A 12,918-nucleotide genomic window follows, 5' to 3' on the forward strand; every position below is an offset into this window, starting at 1 on the left:
ATAAGGAAAGGTAGATGAGTGAAAGAGAGGAGAGAAAAGAGGTGAAAAGGTGTATGTGTGTTTGTGTGTGTGGTGGATGGGCCATTAAATAAAAGTGGGGACATGTTTTGGCAAGAGTAATATAAATGTGGTGTCATACAAGAGACAAAAGAGAGTCTCCATCTTTAGAGAGAAATACCTCTAACAAAAGACAAAAGCTTTAGGATAAAAGACAAAAACATTTAGGACCTCCACAAGAAACTAAAACCTTAAACCCTAAACACATTAAAAGCCCTTAAACTTCTACTAACCCACCTTTAAGCCTCATACTAACCATAATTTGCAAGGTCAAATTGACTAAATGAACTAACTTCAAAACTATGGCCCTTGATTAGCAACTCACTAACCATCATCCTTTAGGACCCTTGCACGGCCAAAAAGACGGTCAACATTTGGCAATCCTACTTTGGATTGGCTTTTGAGTGGGGAATTGAGAAGGTTGAGGTTGAGGTTAGTAGTCCATAGAATTTAGTGCACAAATTTCACTAGGAGCAATTTATGTTAACCCCACTGGAAATACAACAACTACTCGCTTTAACATACTACTATAAAAGGTTTCTCTCAAGATAGTCCGAGGATTTTAGCATCTTGCAGACCTATCTAACGACTCGTGTCTAGACCAAGGAGTGTTCTCACATAGCCCTTTGCATCATTCAGTTTGATACATGCTCAGTGAGGAGACAAAGAAGTGTGGCAAGACGAGAGAAACATCTGTGAGGCCGAAGAGGTTGGCATAATGCTCTGAATTCAGAGCCAATATGGGATGAACGATGGAATTGGGAAGAGGATCCGTGGAGCCACCTACGACAACAAGCTTGGGAGAGACAAAGATCTGGCCACGTGCAGAGGGTAGTGGTTTTGGGACACTATACTGACACTAGAAGTGAGCCAATTCCAGCTAGTAGTAGGAGAGGGCCTGGAAATGATAGCAAGAAATGATCATGCAATGACCATGTCCTTAAAATAGCAGGTCACAGCTTTGTAAACTGAGCTTGCAGTAGAGAAGGCATGCATTGACAGTCTTAAAAGAAGAAGTACAAAGGCCGAGGAGAACTTGGAGAAATATTCAAATGAGAAGGCCCATGCCACTCAGCAGAAGCAGATCAAAGCCCTCCATTCATATCTCTGTGCCTCGATAGAAAAATATAATCAACTGTATCACCAACTAGAAGCAACAAGGTACCAATTGCAGAGGATCTAGAAGTAGAGAGTAAGTGGGAAAGAATATGATCACATCTTGGAGGCCCCTCTTGACCTTAGCACGCATGACCTAGAATCCCACATAGTGGAAGACATCTTCCACTTCCATTTTAACATTTTGTAAATCGCTTTTGCACAGTACCACTTAGACCCTACTAACCCCCTCTCACCTAGTTACATCTAGGATGTCATGCACTGCCATTCTCTTCATGTGCACCCAATTTTGTTAATGGATTTCTTTAGGGGAAACTTACAAATTTTAGAGGATATCAACATCCGACACCTCCCTCTTCACCCCATAATCCTCAATTTTAAAATTTGGTGTAGGTGTCTCCTGTTAAAATATCTCCATGTATTGAAGCAAGAGAAGTGCATAGGTGAGTGGTATTTTGGATAAACCTGTGAAAAGCCAATGAGGTGTGAGTGTGTGGATTTGGGGATGAGGTGCTAGAATATCTCCATGTATTGAAGCAAGAGAAGTGCATGGGTGAGTGGTGTTTTGGATAAACATGTGAAAAGCAAATCCTACAACCACGCACACACGTGTCTCTTGCTCCTATTACATGGAGATTCTAACATATCCAAGAGTCCTCACTTTTTTTCACGGACATAGAAATCCTCAAATTGTTTAAACCCCACAACCTTTTAATGTGGGCTTGCAGTCCACATTCCATGGCCAAAGGCCTGAATGGCTACGAGAACCCTGTTGAGAGGAAATGAAAAGAATCAGACACACTTTTGTACAACAATGTCACTGAATATCACCCCTCTAGTATTCTACTCCTATATAATAAATTTCTAGAAAAATGCAACGTATGCTTGAGGAAGGCTTTAGGTATTTGGAAACCGAGCATGTCGCCCACCCCACCCAACTAAGCAAAGAAGAGTCTAACATCGCTATAGCTATCTTTAATTCCACCGCCCATCCTAATACTTTGCACTTGCCCCACCCCTCCACCAATATTAACTATTTGCCATTTCTTCCACCCAACTAACCAAAGAAGAGTATGACATCGCTATGACTGTCTTTAATTCTGTCGCCAATCCTAATACCTCATACTTGCCCCACCCTTCTACCAATAGTAACCATCCACCTTCTTTTCCCCTTAAACACTTACCTTAGTTCCCCAACCCCTCCACTTCTTCCGCATCCACACACCCTTTTGCCTCATAGCCCTCCACAAGCACGCATGTAGGGTTAGTGGAAACCCCTTTAGGACAACCAAATGATCGAACCATTGAGTTCAACCTCTAATAAGTCCAAAAAATACTTTGACTAACCTTCAGGTCAGTTGAGCCTCTTCCACAAGACCCACTTCCAACTAAGATGAACTTTCCAACTGAAGGGGATAACTAGATTAATAAATTTTGGGATTGTCGAGTGCCCCTTGACTTGAGGACCAACTCCAAAATTGATGATCACATGTGCACCAAGAAGATGAAGAGAAGCCTCTATAGAATGGAGAAAGAAGCAACGATAGAAGAAGTAGGAGGCCCAAGCAAACAACTGAAGTAGGCTCCACAATGGAGGAGTTTGAGGTCATGGTCATGGTCATGGGATCTCGAGTAGGTCCTTCACCTTCTTCGATTTTGAGCATTCTACGCAAGACCCCCATTTAACCACTACTTGCCTCGATTGACAGACATTGACTCTAATCACGGAGAGCCCTCCTACTACCACATTATTGCCTCATCACCAAGATCCAAGCAAGAGCTTCCCCCCTAACCTCTTGGAACAATCCCCAAGTTCAGTGTATTCCCTCATAGACACAAGCCTCAATAGATCAGAAGGAGGCTACAATAGGAGAGAAGACCAACAAAGATGTGGCATGGACTCAAGAAACACAAACAAGAAAGACCATAAGGAGATGACAAAAGAGGTTGAGGAGAAGCAACCCTCTCCCAAGCTAGACACAATGGAAGAACAACCTACTGAGACTACTCGCTGTGATGTCTATGAGCTCAAAGAAAGCTACAGTGGAGATCTAGTAGATCACAATTATAGTGACCACGGAGGTTCATGACGAGACCACTACCTTCAACAACTTGGGTGCTAACATAGAAATCATAGTGGCTCCAATTGATGAGGAGATAGTGGTCGTTTGAGTCAATTATTTGGCCATTGAGTCTCATAATGTCCCTTAGACTCATATTTTTTTAGTTTGGAGGGCCTATCCCAGGGGGCAAATGCTTCATCAATCCCAACTCCACCAGTCAACCCTTCAAAGTAGTAGAAGGATGGTAAAGCCAAGGAAATTTTGGTCCTAGATGAAGAGGAAGACCATCCATTAGCTTGGCAATTCCCAGGCCTATCTCCACAGCCAGCCCAATGAGTACCCCAGATACCTCCTCCTTGCACTGTGATACCAGGCAAAGTCATCAACACACTCTTTTACTCAAAAGATCTATCTAACCCACAAGTGGAGGCCAATAATAACCGGGAGCATCTTTGTAAGTCAGCAATGGAAGGAGCTTAGATAGTCCACCATGTAGCTTAGACATGGGTACCACCACAAGCATTATTCTATGAGCACTAGGAGCATGCATGCCACATCCAAGAAATTCAAGGGTCATACCATGAGCTCGTGGACTACATGACAGAGAGGGAGAAGAAAACTAATGAGAAGTTCACTCACCTCCAAGCTGCACACAAACAAACCATGAGATGGCCATACACCAATCCAACAAGGCAATGAATGTTTGAAGATAGCTCAAGACACTATTTTCTCATCAAGCTGACTTATGGTGTAGCAAGAGAAGAATATCAAAGCACTAAAGGCCAGGAGACAAGTTACAACAAAGCCAAGTTGAGAATGTAGTCCTGAGGTAGTGGGTAGCCAAACTTAAACAGATTCAAGCTTTGCTACAAGATCTCGACTAGCCCATGGAACACCCAGGTCTACATTCCAGGAGACAAGAGCACAAGATGAAGGGAATGGTACTGGGTTGGGTGGTCTATAGCTCCTCCTACTGAACAAGGATTTTTGGGATGCACCACTCCCTCTCCAGGCTGCACCGGGCTACTCATGCTACCACCAAGCTCTACTGCCAAGCTCTGATACTAGTTGTGAGGAAGCTGAGAGGGTGAGAGGGAGCTTGAGAGACACATGTTTTGGTGGGTGCAGAACACCCTAATCTTCTATTTCATCCATATATATATATGTGTTTGAGTATTGTACATAACTGGGGTTAAGGTACAATGGCATTTAACTCCCACAAGTATGTCACATCTACCATCTTATTTTGCACAAGACTCTTTGACTTGTCAAACGGTTGCTCGGTAATGCTATGACAGAGATAGAATCTTACTTCCTACACGTCAACTCTGCCAGCCATCTTATGAGAAGTGGATTAGACCCAACAATAGTGTCTTTTAGTACTACAATACTATGTTTGAGAATTAAACCTAGATGCACCCCGACCTTGGTGAATTGGTAAGAATATGGATAGATCCTTGGGAACACATCCTACAGTGTTACTAATCAACCTCACATGAGTATTTCCATGGCCTTCGAAGTCTCCAAGTTACCAAACTAGAATGGTTTGGTAGATCCCTGGCGTGCCACCTTGTTGATTATTGCCATCAACAAATCTTCTATGTATTCACCAGATTTAATCTCACCACTTGTATCATAAGACTTATAGAAAGCTTATCTATTGGGGGAGACAACCATCACATTGATGAGAAGGGGATGAGCAACATTCATCTAGTCATTTAAAACAATCGTACAATGCAACCAAGCCTAAACTCTAGTCTTTTTCAAGCAATTGCCCTAGTCTCAGTATGAATGAAGCAAAGCTCACAATCCCAATAAAAAAGAGATCCTAGGTTGGTCACTATATGCGTGTAACATATTGGGTTCGTTAATGGAAGTGGATTGTTAATATAGGGGACTTACAACCCATTTACAGATAGCAAGCGCTTAAACAAGTACTTATCTAATGTAATTATAATATGTACATGTACAGAGGAGACTTTTACATTTAAAATTTAAACATGTATATGTATGGAAAAGGGGTAAATGATTATGGCAAAAAATATAAAATTTTTAATCTAGTGGTATTTTAAATGTGTGCTTGCTGGCACATATTTTATGGGTTTTTAGAGATTGGCTGGCCTGGGAAAGAGATGCTCTAACATCCTCAACAAGGTATTTTATTTCTCAGAGTTGGCCAAGCTTGAATGCAAAATTGGCATAAGAGCCCAAAACCCCAAGAAAAAGGACACGTTGGAAGATTTATACAATGCACACTCTCTATACTCTATCGTATATCTTATTTCTTAGAGCTGCCAAGCCTTAATGCATAAGTAGAAAAGAGCTCACAATCCTAGAAAGATGATATGCTATAATCAATTGTACAGTACACACCATCTATACTCTATCCTCTTTCTTAGAATTGGCCAAGCCCCATAGGGAGCAGTTTGACATCTGTGACTTTGGGAAGGCTAGCCACTCCATGATATTCAGTGGGATTTCAAGGAGTGGCTTTGGCTAGCCCGAGTAGGACACTCAAAAAGGGTAGAGGAGGTTCCCTTCTTCTCGTACACAACTCCCGTTGTTGATGCCATCAGCTAGATGCATCAGCTTGGACATCCTCAAGGGAGTGCCATTGGGTTGAGCGAGACATCCCTCAAGAGGTCATTTCCCACTTCTGGCCTCAGGACCCAGCTTGAGACCATGAAAGATGGCTGTTGTCTCATGGGGAATCGCCCATCAGCCCTTGGTTAGAGCAGATGTGGGTAGATGGCATATGCTTTTGTTGTACAAAGGGTGCATTTTGGAGATGGTCCCCCATTGCGTTGGGGCTATACTTTCACTCAAAAGGTTTGGCTTGTAGCATTAAGTATTGTGGCTCACATATAGTGCTGCACGGGACTTCGCATGGGGGATGGTCGCATGGCTCATGGAGGGGGGACATGCCTTCTTGATAGATCTGGTCTCACCAACCTATAGGATTCATGGCTAGTAGGTCTCTCAAATAGAGATACACGATACTTTGGCACCTTCTTGATTAAGCCTGACATATTTGTCAGAGGATAGTATTTGGGAGATGTGTCCAACATCATGGCTTGGAACATTTGGGTTGCTCGGTGGAGTCAAATGATGGGCGGCTAGCAAGTCCGTTTAATGGCTACTATGGTCACCATCTAGTAGGACATCATTTTTACTCTGTGCACCACATCTGGGAGCATGGTGCTCTAGGATCAAGAGTGACCATTGAAAGGCGGTTTCTACAAGGCTTGGCTTGCAGGATTATTTTACATTCTCTCCACGGAAGAGATTTAATGAATCTATAGACCATGTCCCTGGTTGTTAGCCCCTATTTTAAAGTTTCCGTATGCAGTGAGCTAGGTTCTCTAGAATAGGTTGGTTCTTTTCTGACAGCCAGACTTTTCTTTATACGTACCATTTTTAGCTCCTTTTGCAAGCATTACAAGAAGTTTCATTTTTTTGGAGAGAAGAATTGGCCAAGATCCAACACATAAGTAGCAAAAGAGCCCAAATCCCATAAAAATTATATGCTATTGTATTGGCATTGTCGAAAGGTAGATATTTAATGCATATAGAAAAGTTGAGTTTACTATAGGTACAAGTAATATACTGGTGGTATCAATATATCAGTGGTATTATGTCTGATACCATACCCTATAGATATCATTAGTAAATGTCAATTTACTAGTGGGTCTCAATGGCTATTGGGTTGTCATAAATATTAATGTAATATGGGGTTAGGAGATGTGATTACCACACGTGATCATGAGATCACAACATGAAAAACCCTATTGGTCTATTTGGTAGGGTCCTCCCTCTCTGCTTGTCTGACCTTTGCAACCCTTTTTCCTTTATTGAACCATCATTCTTGGGTTATATCCCCTGAATGATTGCATATGTTGCAATATTGTCCTAAGCTGCATTGAATGCTAGCATGCCTATCAACTTTGCACTTTAAGCACCATACCTTTCCTTTCTCTAGAGCTCCTTTGATTCCCACTTCTTTTAGAAGGCTTTTAGCTCTTCCCTTTCTATCTCTACTACTTCCTTTTTGACAACCAACTCTTCTTCTTCTTCTTTCGCTTCTTATGAAAACCTAGGACAGAATGAAAGCATCAAACTTCTGATACCATTCTCTAGGCAATTACTTAAGGCCATAGAGACTCTTTTTCAACTTGCAAATCAAATGTTATTTTCCCTTTTCTTCAAAGCCTTTCGGTTGTACCATGTAAGTTTCCTCATGTAGATCTCCATGCAAGAATGATGTCTTGACATCCATTTGCATAAGCTCCATATCCTCTTCCGTTACAAGTCCAAGTACACATTTAAGTGTGGTCATCCTCATAACCAGAGAGAAGATCTCATGAAAGTCCACAGCCCTCTCTTGCTTGAACCCTTTAGCAACCAAATGGGCCTTGTACTTCGACACATCATCATGTGTGACCCTCATCTTGTGGACTCATTTACATGGCAATTCTTTCTTTCCATATGGCAAAGAAACCAAGTCCCAAGTCTTTTTTTGCATGAGTGAATTCATCTCTGATTGCATAGCATACTCCCACTTGTGTTGATCCTCGCGCATCATAGCCTCCCTATAACAAGAAGGCTCCCCGCAATCAGTAAGCATCACATAGTCTGCCCCTGGAACAAATCACTCAGGTAGTCTAGACACTCTAGCTAATCTTCTCAAGGGCATTTCAGCTTGCTCTCCCCCCTGCATATCAACCACATTTGGTTCATCATTTTCACCAATATATGATCCATTATCTGCCCTTAATTGTGTACCTGGACCAAGGTGAGAGAGAGGGAGAGCCAAAAGAGAGAGCTACACAAGTTTTGGTGGGTGTAGAACACCCTAATCTTCTATGTAATCCATATATATATGTGTTTGAGTATTGTACATAATCGAGGTTAAGGTACATTGACCTTTAATCCCCACAACCACCCACTTAAAGGCTAATGTGCCTTTAAGGGAGAACAATCAGTGGACATACTATCAAATGCCCATCAATACACTGCTGATTCTTTGCCAGCAAATCTATAGGGTTATCATTTGTATGAACCTTGACAAGCTCTATGCGATTGTCCTCAAGTACCTCCTTGATAAATGGTACCTAACCTGAATGTGTTTGGTCTTTGAATGAAATACCAGATTCCGTGCTAGCTAAATAGCACTCATGGAATCACTCTGCAATGTCAGTACACTTGTATGAATCCCCAAATCTCCCACTAGTCGATCAAGCCATATAACCTCCTTGCAACCCTCTATGGCTACAACATACTCAACCTCTCTCATAGACAAAGCAATGCACTTCTATGCACGAGATATCCACGACACTGCACCACCTACAAAGATGAACACATAACCAGAAGTGGGTCTCCTGCTATCCACATGCCCTGCATAGTCTGAATCTGTGTACCCAAGTACATGCATCACTCCTTTGCCAAAGTAGATGCACATCTCTTTGGTACCTTCATTACCTCATGATGCATTTAACTGCCTCCTAATGTTTCTTTCCTTGATTAGTCATATATAGGCTAACTCCCACTACAAATGCATTTAGGTGAAATAGTGAAAGGAGTTGGAAATGGTCAATGAAATGGAATAGTGAAGGATTAAGTAGAGTGAAGGATTAAGTAGAGTGGAGGATTAAGTAGAGTGAAGGCCACCGTGGTGGTCTAGCTCATGCGAGGAAGGTTGTTTGAGGTGGCTAAACCATGTCTTTTTTTGCCAAATTATGTAGAAGCAGCCACTACGGTGGCTCCTTGATGATATTTGGATGGGTGGTAGGTGAATAATTGGCGGCTTAAATTTTGATTGGTCTTGCATGCGATTTAAGTACCACTTAATTACCCATCACTGGCATGGCAGCTCCTTCATGATTATTTGGACAACACCACCTAATATGGGCAATCTTGCCCATTTTCGATGCATCGGCTTGCATGCAATTTAATTACCACTAGTCATCTGCATGGTGTCTCCATCATGATTATTTAGACATCTCAATGTTAATTACTAGCCACTGTGGTGGCATGTGATTGCATGTCGGACTTGCATGCAATTATTTTTGGGGTAAAACTAATTTTAGTGCAGCTAAAATTACCAGTCATTGTGATGGCATGAGATTAAATAGCATATTATGATTCTAAATTAGATAGGCTTGCATACCAACAATTCAAAACAAGAAATTTAATCTAGCATGCATGTGATTTAATTACTCCACTGAATTACCATCCATCATCGACCTTCATGATTATTTGGGCATCTGGATGTTAATTACTAGCCATGCTACAATGGCATGTGATTGCATGCTGGACTTGCATGCGATTATTTTTGGGGCAAAGATCCTTTAGTGTACCTAAAACTACCAGTCACCATGGTGACATGAGATTAAATAGCGGCTTATGATTCTAAAATTGGACGAGCTTGCATGTTGGCAATTATTTTTGGGGCAAAACAAGCAATTTAGACTAGCATGCATGCGATTTAATTACCACTTAATTACCAGTCACTGGCATGGTGGCTCCTCCATGATTATCTCTCTTTGTTGCATGTAACTCAAATTCCTTCTTGTTTCTTTCATTTGGTAGCTCCATTATTCACAACATCTTAGTCACACTCTATTGGCTTCGCTAACGTGTGATTTACATTCCCCAAGAAAAATTCCAAAAGTTAATGCTAAAATCATGGATTGTGTGCTCTACAATTCGGGCTCTTGTCCTATGGCTCATTGTGCATCTAGGCAGTCAGGGAATTGCCTTTTCCAAATAACCATGATTGGTGTAGTGAAATGAGTGCAATGACTGCGAGGTGTGACATGCAATCAAAAGAACGCTTCAAACAAGAAAAAGGAAAATAGATAGTTTGTATTGTGAAAACAAGTACAAGAGAGAATGAGAATAAAATTCTATATTGTATGGACAATTGGCTACTTACAATGGTGCGTGCTATACTTTACACACTCAATTTCATACCCAAAATGATCAAACTTTCCTACTTTGACTCTTGAATTATTTTATAAAGAGAGGGAGTCTAGCACTCGTCTCTTGATAGAGGTAGTGATTGGTACGACTCGTTGCCTTTACAATGATTGAATTCAAGGTCTCAAACTTTGACATTTCTCTATTTTTCAGATTTTAGATTTAATTATTAGTCCATTTACTCCATGTTTGACAACCCACCATGAGCATCGCATGCTTTGACTCTGGCCTACTACCATTGTCCCCCATTTTTTTTAGATGCTCAAAATGCCCTATAGGAGGTGAGAACAATAATTAGAATACACTATAGCAAGATATTTGATTATGCAATAAAAAGGGGCTATCAAAGGGAAGTACAATTATGTACATTGGTGCAAAATGCCAAGATAGGGTGTGTAGAAGACAATTGGGGGAGACAGACTTGGAAAATGCTATGGCAGCATTACTTTACAGGGACACGTCATAAGCCCATATCCGATTTCCTTGCCAGTGTCAATAAAATATGCTATCTTGATTGAAAAAATTGGCGATTTGGAAGCCACAAATGTGGCCCTGCTAACCGAGAAATCACATGTTGACAAGACATTAGCCAAAGTAAAGAAGTAAGGGGGGAAAGTGCAGCAAGGATGGAGAAAAGAGAAGGCCAAGGGAGAGGAATGGGAGAAAGAAAAAGTAGGGTGGGAATTAATAAAAGGCAGCCTCCAAGAGAAGTTGCATGCAATGGGACCCTAATTATAGCAACTCAAAGACATGGAAGTGACTTTGAAGCGGACATGCAAAAACATGGAAGAGATTTATAAAAAAACAATGCTAATCTTAAGAAAGATATGGCAACAACTATGTAGGCCAACATGTTGAGCTCATGCTGCCAATCACCAAGGGACAAGCGAAGATGATGGATTGGAAAGAGAGGGCTAAAAAGGCACATCAGCCCCCAAGAAGGAGATCATATAATATGCCTTGGAGGTGGACAAGAGACATGACAACAAGTCCTTAAATATTATGGCAAGAGACCTAGAAGTAGGTGATAACCCTATGGCTAATACCAAAGCCATGTTCACCATGATGGGTGTCAACCATACTTGCAAGGTAGCTTGGAGGGTGGGCAAGGTTGAACATCAACAAGGCCACTAGTAGTGGGATTCTAGATAATAAGAGAGAGGTCCAACCTCATGAGCATAAGGGCAACATTGAAAGAATAATGTCACACTCCAACAGTAAGAACACTGAAGGGGAGGGATGGTGCAGTGTTAGTGTGGGCACTCCCCTCTTTAGTCTCTTATGTGTCTCAGTGTAAAAAATCACGTCTTTACTGGTCCAGGTCTCTAAGAATCCCTTGGGTCGGGACCAGAGGGTACCATACTCAATTTGTCTTGTGTACCATTATAGTTCCACAATGCCATCCCTTGGGTATCATTATAGTTCCACAATGCATACTCAATCTGTCTTGCGCTCTCACTCATAGGCCTAGAATTTTCATGTGCTATCTACTTCCCTTGCTATCCACTTCCCTTTCTATCCTTTTAGCCCTCTCTCAAATGACCACTTTTCCATCTCTAAAGGCAGCCCACTTGTTGTTACTGTTGGAGTGTGAGATCATTCCTTCAATGTTGCCCTTATGCTCATGCGATTGGACCTCTCTAATATTATATAGAATCTCACTACTAGTGGCCTTGTCGATGCATCATCCTTGCCCACCCTCCAAGCTGCCTTGCAAGTAAGGTTGATACCCATCATGGTGAACATGGCTTTGGTATCTGCCATAGGGTTATCATCTATTGCTAGGTCTCTTACCATAATATTTACGGGCTTGTTGTCCTGTCTCTTGTCCTCCTCCAAGGCATATGATATGCTCTCCTTCTTGGGGGCTGATGTGCCTTTTAGCCACCTCTTCCACTCCATCATCTTCGCTTGTCCCTTGGTGATTGGTATGTGAGCTTAGCATGTTTCCCTCACATGGTGGCCTACATTTTTGCCATATCTTTCCTAAGATTAGCATTGTTTTGTTTTGATCTCTTCCAGGGCTTTGCATGTCCCCTTAGGAGTCACTTCCATGTCATTGAGTTGCTATAATTACATTCCCGTTGCATGCAACTTCTCTTGGAGGCTGCTTTTTATTAATTCCCACCCTGCTTTTTCTTTCTCCCATTCCTCTCCCCTGGCCTTCTCTTTCCTCCATTCTTCCTACACTTTCCCCCCTTACTTCTTTACTTTAGCTAATGTCTTGTCGACATGTGATTTCTCAGCTACTAGGGCCACAATTGTGGCTTCCAAATTGTCAAATTTTTCAATCAAGATAGCATATTTTGTTGAGACTGGTAAGGGAATCGAATGTAGGCTTATGAGGTGTCCCTGTTAAGTAATGCTGCCATAGCATTTTCAAAGTCTTATCTCCCCCAATTTTCTTCTACACACCATGTCTTGGCATTTTGCACCCTATGTACATAATTGTACTTCCTTTTGACAGCCCCTTTTTATTGCATCATCAAATATCTTGTTGTAGTGTATTCTAATTATTGTTCTCACCTTCTATAAAGCCTCATGAGCATCTCCAAAATTGCAAATAGCTAGTCCAAGAATCTTGGTGTCAATTCTCATCTCTCTCCAGCAATTGCATCCACCTCTTAGCTAGCACTTTGGCAGGAGTGACCCCATTTGGAGCTTTCTGGTGTAGCCTAAGTACCTAGGGCTGATGGCATAGATA

This window comes from Dipteris shenzhenensis, chromosome 28 (genome assembly GCF_047967505.1).
Source record: "Dipteris shenzhenensis isolate YYH24624 ecotype China chromosome 28, Dip_SZ_1.0, whole genome shotgun sequence".
NCBI classification, from domain to species: Eukaryota; Viridiplantae; Streptophyta; class Polypodiopsida; order Gleicheniales; family Dipteridaceae; genus Dipteris; species Dipteris shenzhenensis.